This window comes from Arachis stenosperma, chromosome 7, assembly GCF_014773155.1.
Source record: "Arachis stenosperma cultivar V10309 chromosome 7, arast.V10309.gnm1.PFL2, whole genome shotgun sequence".
Classification (NCBI taxonomy): domain Eukaryota; kingdom Viridiplantae; phylum Streptophyta; class Magnoliopsida; order Fabales; family Fabaceae; genus Arachis; species Arachis stenosperma.
Window position 1 is genome coordinate 18318002 of NC_080383.1, and position 9030 is coordinate 18327031.

Here is a 9030-nt window from a genome sequence, read left to right on the forward strand (position 1 = left end):
GAACCCGCGGGTACCCACCCCGCCCCTACCCACTCGGGGCGGGTTTTTTGCGGGGCGGGTTCTTGGGAGGGGTGGGCCGGGGTCGGGCTTAGGTAATACCCGCCCCGCTATATATATAATATATATAATTTTAATATATAATATGTATAATATATGTAAAATAATTAGTAAATAGTTAATAATATTGTATCATATTTAAATTTTTACTTTAATTTATGTTATATATGTGATGATGGTTATATAAATTTTGAAATTTAATTTTATTTATTGGATATTAATAATTATAGCGGCGGGTAGAGGCGGGGCAGGTACCCGCAGAAGCGGGTTAGGGTTCAACGTTTTACTACCCGTGAGTAGAAGCGGGACGAATTTTGTGCGGATTGTTGTACGGCGGGACGGGGTCGGGTAGAGCAAAAACCCGCCCTATTGCCACCCATAGTTACTTATAATATAAGTAGGGCTGAACTTTTCATCGTCACACCCGACTTCTATGAGGTCGGGTAGGAATAGATGAGGCCACTTTGTTAGATGAGCTTTTAATCTTTTTGGGTCTGGCTTTATTTTGAGCCCCTACTTGAGTCCAAGCTTTTATGAAGTCGAGCTCGAGTATTTATAGGTTCGATTTTCCACGTCGGGTATACCGCCTTCGGTATAGGTCGGATACTTGACGTATTTTTAAAAATTTTGAAAACTTGTGTCCCTTTATGGCATGGCGTACGTTACGTTGGCAGTTTCTTTGAGAATCGTGCATGTCATTAATGAAGAATGCAAAATGATACCTTTGCCCCGAGTGTCTTATAAATATTCAATTCTCTTCTCTTTCTTCCTTTTTTTTCCTTTTCTCTTGAAATGTTTGCACCTTTTTCTCCTTCTTCAATCCCTTCAACCTTCCTTCATGTACTTGCAAGGTTTTTTCATCTTGAGGTTTAGAGGACTTTATTCACACCTTGAAGAGGAACATTCGTGTTTTGCTATTTGAAGTGCTCTTTGTTTCGTACTTCTTGAAAGTTGGTTCTTTATCTCCTTTTTGAGTTTTGTTGCTTTATTTCAGCATTTTAGGTAACATTTGTTCTCCTTTTTAATAATGACTCTTTGTTTGTTTGAAAGGTGGTTTTTGAAATATTGCTATAGTTTTGAAATTGCACTTCTTTTTTGGTCTTTGAATTTTATTGAAGTTGCGATCTTTAATGTGGTTTCTATGCTGTGTTGTCCTCAAATAGTGCTACTTTATTGTTTAAAGCAAGGTTGCGAGAATTGGACCGGTCAATAAACTGGTGAGGTCATTGGTTCAATGGTTCACTAGTTCGACCGGGGTTCAACCGGTTTAATTAAATATTAAATAAAATGATTAAAAAACCTAAAAATAATTTTAAATATATAAATTCAATAATTTTTAACTTAATAAAATTTAAAATTTCACATAATAAATTATCCATAACTTAATATTAGAGGTTCACAAACAACTTCAAACATCAAAGTTTATAACTAAACAACTTCAAACATCATTAAGGAAGAGAAATATAGTGATACTAAGAAACCCAAAAGAATATTTAAATTGGCATGGCTTGTGTACATATCATCTAGCAACACTTAAATTGTGGTTGTAAAGTATAAATAGATTGAATGATACTATTCAAAACAAAGGTATATTTAGAGAAAAAGAATTGTATGTGCAATCAATAATTAGGCAAATTAAGGGATAGAGTGGTCCAAGAGTTTGTCTCCCAATCCAATCATATAATTGCCATGAGCAAGGAACAAAGGAAGCTAGCTAGCAAGCATGAGAATTTCCTCCGAAAATCAAGGGATAGAGTGGCTATATTTATTAAGTTCATTGATAATCTGAACCAGGATGAAGATCAGGCCACTGAGGATGAAGAAGAAGCTGCTTCAGAGGAAAATGGTTCTGATGCCAAGGACTTGTCTCATGGAAACTGCTGCTGCTGCTCTTTTTTTGTCTCATGAATTCTGTTTTGTTTGCTACTATTGAACTATTTTATCTTAGATGACTGTAATAACTCTATATACTGATACCCTTTTGTTAGCTTAATTAGAACTTTGGACTGTGATCTAACCTTTTCTTGCAGGATTCAAAATAATGTTTTTGTTGAACTTGTTTATTTTCCACCCTTGACGACAAAAGGGAGAGTAATAGGTGCAATAGCTGGAATGCTGAATGCTAAATTGACTGAAGTTGCTTTTGATTACTGTATTTTTGTGGATTTTGTTTGACTGCTGCAGATTTTAATAATCTTGATTTGCAAATGTTTGCAAATATTGTGAACTGTTGTGAATAAGGTTGAAAACTTGCTTTATGATATGTTGCTTGTTTGATATCCCTTAGATAAAATAATTGTGTGTAGCTCTTTATTATGTTCTCTTTGAGTACAATGTAAAACAGGAACGAAAAGGAAAGCATAAATCAAGGGGGAGCTACTCTTGAAAAGGAAAGGGGGAGCAACACTAAAGCAAGGAACATCAATCAAAAGGAAGTTTTCCAACTTTACAATATTTCAATTCTTTTGATTTTTGTTTAAATATATTTGTCATCAAGGGAGAGATTGTTGAGTTAAGAAATTAAATAAAATAATTAGTGATGACAAACATTATTTTTGGACAAAATAAATAATTAGTGTTGATTAATTATAATTGTATATTACTAATTATTTATAAAATATTACAGGCCAAAATGTGAATTACAGCCCAAATGGAATGAGAAATAAAACAAGGCTGATGGGTCAATGAATAAACAAAGCCCAAGGAATCAAAGCTGAAGAAATCAAAACGGGCCAAGCATATCACTACCCGACCCAAGCCCAAGTTTATTTCAGCAAGAAAATCCCTCTCTTTTTTCTAACCAAAAAGCAACGTTCACTTGTGAAGAGTTGGTCAGAAACTCAGAAAAGTAAGAAAGAGAGAAAGAGCTTCTTCCCTAAGCTAGTAACCAAAGAAGCAAGAGAGAGAAGGTTCAAACTTGAAGGACAGAATGTCAAATCAACAAGTTCAAACCAAATCAAGCTTAGGTTAAAGGTAACACATTTCCTCTTGCATGCATCAAAGTCTCTTCTCTTCTTCCCAACACACTGCTCAGTCCGAAATGGGATACAAAGGAAAGGTGATGAGCGGATAATTTATACGCTTTTTAGCATTGTTTTTAGATAGTTTTTAGTAAGATTGAGCTACTTTTAGGGATGTTTTCATTAGTTTTTATGTTAAATTCACATTTCTGGACTTTACTATGAGTTTGTGTGTTTTTCTGTGATTTCAGGTAAATTCTAGCTGAAATTGAGGGATTTGAGCAAAACTCTGAAAAAGGCTGACAAAAGGACTGCTGATGCTGTTGGATTCTGACCTCCCTGCACTCGAGGTGGATTTTCTGGAGCTACAGAACTCCAATTGGCGCGCTCTCAACGGCGTTGGAAAGTAGACATCCAGGGCTTTCCACTAATATATAATAGTCCATACTTTATTCGAAGAATGACGACGTAACTTGGCGTTGAACGCCAAGTACATGCTGCTGTCTGGAGTTAAACGCCAGAAAAATGTCATGATCCGGAGTTGAACGCCCAAAACACGTCATAACTCGGAGTTCAACTCCAAGAGAAGCCTCAGCTCGTGGATTGATCAAGCTCAGCCCAAACATACACCAAGTGGGCCCCAGAAGTGGATTTATGCATCAATTACTTACTCATGTAAATCCTAGGAGCTAGTTTATTATAAATAGGATGATTTACTATCATATTATCATCCTGGATTGTATTTTGAATCTAGTGATCACGTTTTAGGGGGCTGGCCTCTCGGCCATGCCTGAACCTTTTGCTTATGTATTTTCAACGGTGGAGTTTCTGCACACCATAGATTAAGGGTGTGGAGCTCTGCTGTACCTCAAGTATTAATGAAGTTCTATTTTCTTTTATTCAATTCTCTCTTATTCTTATTCCAAGATATTCATTCGCACCCAAGAACATGATGAATGTGATGAGTAAATAACCCCCATTATCATTCTCACTTATGAACGCGCGTGATTGACAACCACTTCCGTTCTACATGCAACAGAGCTTGAATGTGTATCTCTTAGATTCCCCAACAGAATCTTCGTGGTATAAGCTAGATAGATGGCGGCATTTATGAGGATCCGGAAAGTCTCACCTTGTCTGTGGTATTCCGAGTAGGATTCCGGTAATGAATGACTGTGACGTGCTTCAGACTTGCAAGTGCTGGGCGTTAGTGACAAACGCAAAAGAATCAAGGGATTCTATTCCAGTAGGCGCAGGAACCAACCAGTGATTAGCCGTGCTGTGACAGAGTGCGTGAGCGTAGTTTTCACTGCGAGGATGGGATGTAGCCATCAACCATGGGTGATGCCTCCAGACGATTAGCCATGCGAGTGACAGCCGCAGAGGACCATTTTCCCGAGAGGATTGAAAGTAGCCACCGCTGATGGTGAACCCCTATACACAGCTTGCCATGGAAATGAGTAAGAAGGACTGAGTTGAAGCAATAGGAGAGCAGGCGTTCTTGAGCCATACAGCATCTTCATATACTTAACTGAAATTCCTACCAATGAATTTGCATAAGTCTTCTATCCATTTTATTATATATCATCTATTTTATTATTTCTATTTTCGAACCCATAAACAATTTTAATCTGCCTAACTGAGATTTGCAAGGTGACCATAGCTTGCTTCATACCAACAATCTCTGTGGGATCGACCCTTACTCACGTAAGGTTTATTACTTGGACGACCCAGTACACTTGCTGGTTAGTTGAACGGAGTTGTGAATTCAACTGGTGCCACTTAGAAGCCTTCATCTCAAAATAATTAGAACATGGATCACAATTTCGTCCACCAAGTTTTTGGCGCCATTGCCGGGGATTGTTCGAGTATGGACAACTGACGGTTCATCTTGTTGCTCAGATTAGGTAATTTTTTTTTTAAATCTTTTTAAAAAAAAATTTCTTTTATTTTTCGTTTTTCTAAACTTTATTTTCGAAAAAAAATTAATAAAAATCCAAAAAAAAATTAGAAAATCATAAAAATAAAAAATATTTTGTGTTTCTTGTTTGAGTCTTGAGTCAATTTTTAAGTTTGGTGTCAATTGCATGCTTTAAAAATTTTTCTTGCATTTTTCGAAAATCCCATGCATTCATAGTGTTCTTCATGATCTTCAAGTTGTTCTTGATGAGTCCTCTTGTTTGATCTTGATGATTTCTTGTTTTGTGTCTTTTCTTGTTTTTCATGTGCATCTTTGCATTCATATTTTTCATGCATTAAAGATTTCTAAGTTTGGTGTCTTGCATGTTTTCTTTGCATCAAAAATTTTTCAAAATTATGTTCTTGATGTTCATCATGATCTTCAAAGTGTTCTTGGTGTTCATCTTGACATTCATAGCATTCTTGCATGCATTCATTGTTTTGATCTAAAAATTTCATGCATTAAGTATTTTTGTTGTTTTTCTCTCTCATAATTAAAAATTCAAAAAAAATATATATATATATATATCTTTTCCTTATTTCCCTCCAAATTTTCGAAATTTTGGGTTGACTTGGTCAAAAATTTTCAAAATTAGTTGTTTCTTACAAGTCAAGTCAAAATTTCAATTTTAAAAATCTTATCTTTTAAAATCTTTTTCAAAAATCATATCTTTTTCATTTTTTCTACTTTCTTTTCGAAAATTTCAAAAAGATTTTTCAAATTATTTTCAAAATCTTTTTCTTATCTTTACATCTAATTTTCGAAAATTCACTAATAATTAATGTGATTGGTTCAAAAATTTGAAGTTTTGTTGCTTTCTTGTTAAGAAAGGTTCAATCTTTAAGTTCTAGAATCTTATCTTGTAGTTTCTTGTTAGTGAAGTAAATAATTTCAAAATTTTTGAATTAAATCTTTTTTATCTTTTATTTTATCTTTTTCAAAAATTTTATCTTTTTCAAAATTTGATTTCAAAATATCTTATCTAACTTGCTATCTTCTTATCTTTTTCAATTTTGATTTCAAATCTTTTTCAATCAACTAACTAACTTTTTGTTTGTTTCTTATCTTTTTCAAAACCACCTAACTACTTTTCCCCCTCTAATTTTCGAAAATGTCTCATCCCTTCTTCAAACATTCTTTTTAATTAATTAATTGTTTCATGTTTTAATTTTAATTACATTCTATCTCTAATTTTCGAAAATCACTAACCCCTTTTCAAAAATTAATTTCGAAAATTCCCTTCTCTTTTCTTCTTCTATTTAATTATTTAATTACTAACACTTCTCTTCACCTCTCTTCATCCAAAATCCGGATCTCCCTCTTCTTTCTTCTACCCCTTCTTTTTCTACTAACATAAAGGAATCTCTATACTGTGACATAGAGGATTCCTCTTTCTTTTCTTGTTTTCTTCTCTTTCATATGAGCAGGAACAAGGATAAAGGCACTCTTGTTGAAATTGATCCAGAACCTGAAAGGACTCTGAAGAGAAAATTAAGAGAAGCTAAATTACAACAATCCAGAAGCAACCTTTCAGAAATTTTCGAACAAGAGAAGGAGATGGCAGCCGAAAATAATAATAATAATGCAAGGAGAATGCTTGGTGACTTCACAAAGCCAACGTCCAAGTTTGATGGAAGAAGCATCTCCATTCCTGCCATTGGAGCCAACAACTTTGAGCTTAAGCCTCAACTAGTTGCTTTAATGCAACAAAACTGCAAGTTTTATGGACTTCCATCTGAAGATCCTTATCAGTTTTTAACTGAGTTCTTGCAGATCTGTGAGACTGTAAAGACGAATGGAGTTGATCCTGAAGTCTACAGACTCATGCTTTTCCCTTTTGCTGTAAGAGACAGAGCTAGAGTATGGTTGGATTCACAACCCAAGGAAGCCTGGACTCATGGGATAAGCTGGTCACTGCCTTCTTGGATAAATTCTTTCCTCCTCAAAAGCTGAGCAAGCTGAGAGTGGATGTTCAAACCTTCAAACAAAAAGATGGTGAATCCCTCTATGAAGCTTGGGAAAGATACAAGCAGTTGACCAAAAGATGTCCATCTGACATGTTTTCAGAATGGACCATATTAGATATATTCTATTATGGTCTCTCTGAATTTTCGAAAATGTCATTGGACCATTCTGCAGGTGGATCTATTCACCTGAAGAAAACGCCTGAAGAGGCTCAAGAACTCATTGACATGGTTGCAAACAACCAGTTTATGTACACCTCTGAGAGGAATTCCGTGAACAATGGGGTACCTCAGAAGAAAGGAGTTCTTGAAATTGATGCTCTGAATGCCATATTGGCTCAGAACAAAGTGTTGACTCAACAAGTCAACATGATCTCTCAAAATCTGAATGGAATGCAACATGCATCCAACAGTACTAGAGAGGTAGCTTCTGAAGAAGCTTATGATCCTGAGAACCCTGCCATGGCAGAGGTTAATTACATGGGTGAACCTTATGGAAACACCTATAACTCATCATGGAGAAATCATCCAAATTTCTCATGGAAGGATCAACAAAAACCTCAACAAGGATTTAACAATGGTGGACGCAACAGGCTGAATAATAGTAAGCCATATCCATCATCTTCTCAGCAACAGACAGAGAATTCTGAACAAAACACCTCTAATTTAGCCAATATAGTCTCTGATCTGTCAAAGGCCACTTTTAGTTTCATGAATGAAACAAGATCCTCCATTAGAAATCTGGAGGCACAAGTGGGCCAGCTGAGTAAGAAAGTCATTGAAACTCCTCCCAGTATTCTCCCAAGCAATACAGAAGAGAATCCAAAAGGAGAGTGCAAGGCCATTGACATAGTCAATGTGGCCGAATGCACAAGGGAGGAGGAAGATGAAAATCCTAGTGAGAAAGACCTCCTGGGACGTCCCTCAAGCAAGAAGGAGTTTCCTATTAAGGATCAAAAGGAATCTGAGGCTCATCTAGAGACCATAGAGATTCCATTAAATCTCCTTCTGCCATTCATGAGCTCTGAAGACTATTCTTCCTCAGAAGAGGATGAAGATGTAACTGGAGAGCAAGTTGCTCAATACTTAGGAGCTATCATGAAGCTGAATGCCAAGTTGTTTGGTAATGAGACTTGGGAAAATGAACCTCCCTTGCTCATTAGTGAACTAGATACTTGGATTCAGAAAACTCTACCTCAAAAGAAACAAGATCCTGGCAAGTTTCTAATACCTTGTACCATAGGCACCATGAGCTTTGAAAAAGCTCTATGTGATTTGGGGTCAGGGATAAATCTAATGCCACTCTCTGTAATGGAGAAGCTGGGGATCATTGAGGTACAACCTGCCTTGTTCTCATTACAACTGGCAGACAAGTCAATGAGACAAGCTTATGGACTAGTAGAGGACGTGCTAGTAAAGGTTGAAGGCCTTTACATCCCTGCTGATTTCATAATCCTAGACACTAGGAAGGAAGATGATGAATGCATCATCCTAGGAAGACCTTTCCTAGCCACAGCAGGAGCTGTGATAGATGTCAACAGAGGTACATGATCATGAGGAGTCACGAAAAAAATCAAAAAAATTAAAAACTGAGTCAAAAACAGAAGAAAAAATTTTTCACCCTGGAGGTAGCGCAGACTGGCGTTCAATGCCAGTAAGGTGCATCTGGCCGGCGTTCAACGCCAGAACAGAGCACCATTCTGGCGCTGAACGCCAGAAACAAGCAACAACCTGGCGTTAAACGCCAGGAACGTGCACAGAGAGGACAAACTGGCGCTGAACGCCAGAAACAAGCATGAAACTGGCGTTCAACGCCAGAAACATGCATTACATGGGCGTTGAACGCCCAGAACATGCACCAATGGGCGTTTGAACGCCAGAATGATGCATGAAGGCATTTTACATGCCTATATGGTGAAGGAATGGTATTTGTTTTCACCTCAGGATCTGTGGACCCCACAGGATCCTCACCTCAGGATCTGTGGACCCCACAGGATCCCCACCTACCATATTCCCACCTTACCTTTTAATCCTAATCACACTCTCCTAATCCAAATCTCATTTCACTCTTCCCCATATCACACTTCCC

General features: G+C 36.9%; 1 non-coding gene across 1 annotated transcript; it reads right to left on the minus strand.

Moving 5' to 3' along the window:
• Positions 1 to 6932: 6932 nt before the first annotated feature.
• On the minus strand, positions 6933 to 7036 carry LOC130943209 (small nucleolar RNA R71). The gene has a single exon (XR_009071737.1). It is a non-coding gene; the product is annotated as a small nucleolar RNA R71 (small nucleolar RNA).
• Between the last annotated feature and the right edge of the window lie 1994 nt (positions 7037 to 9030).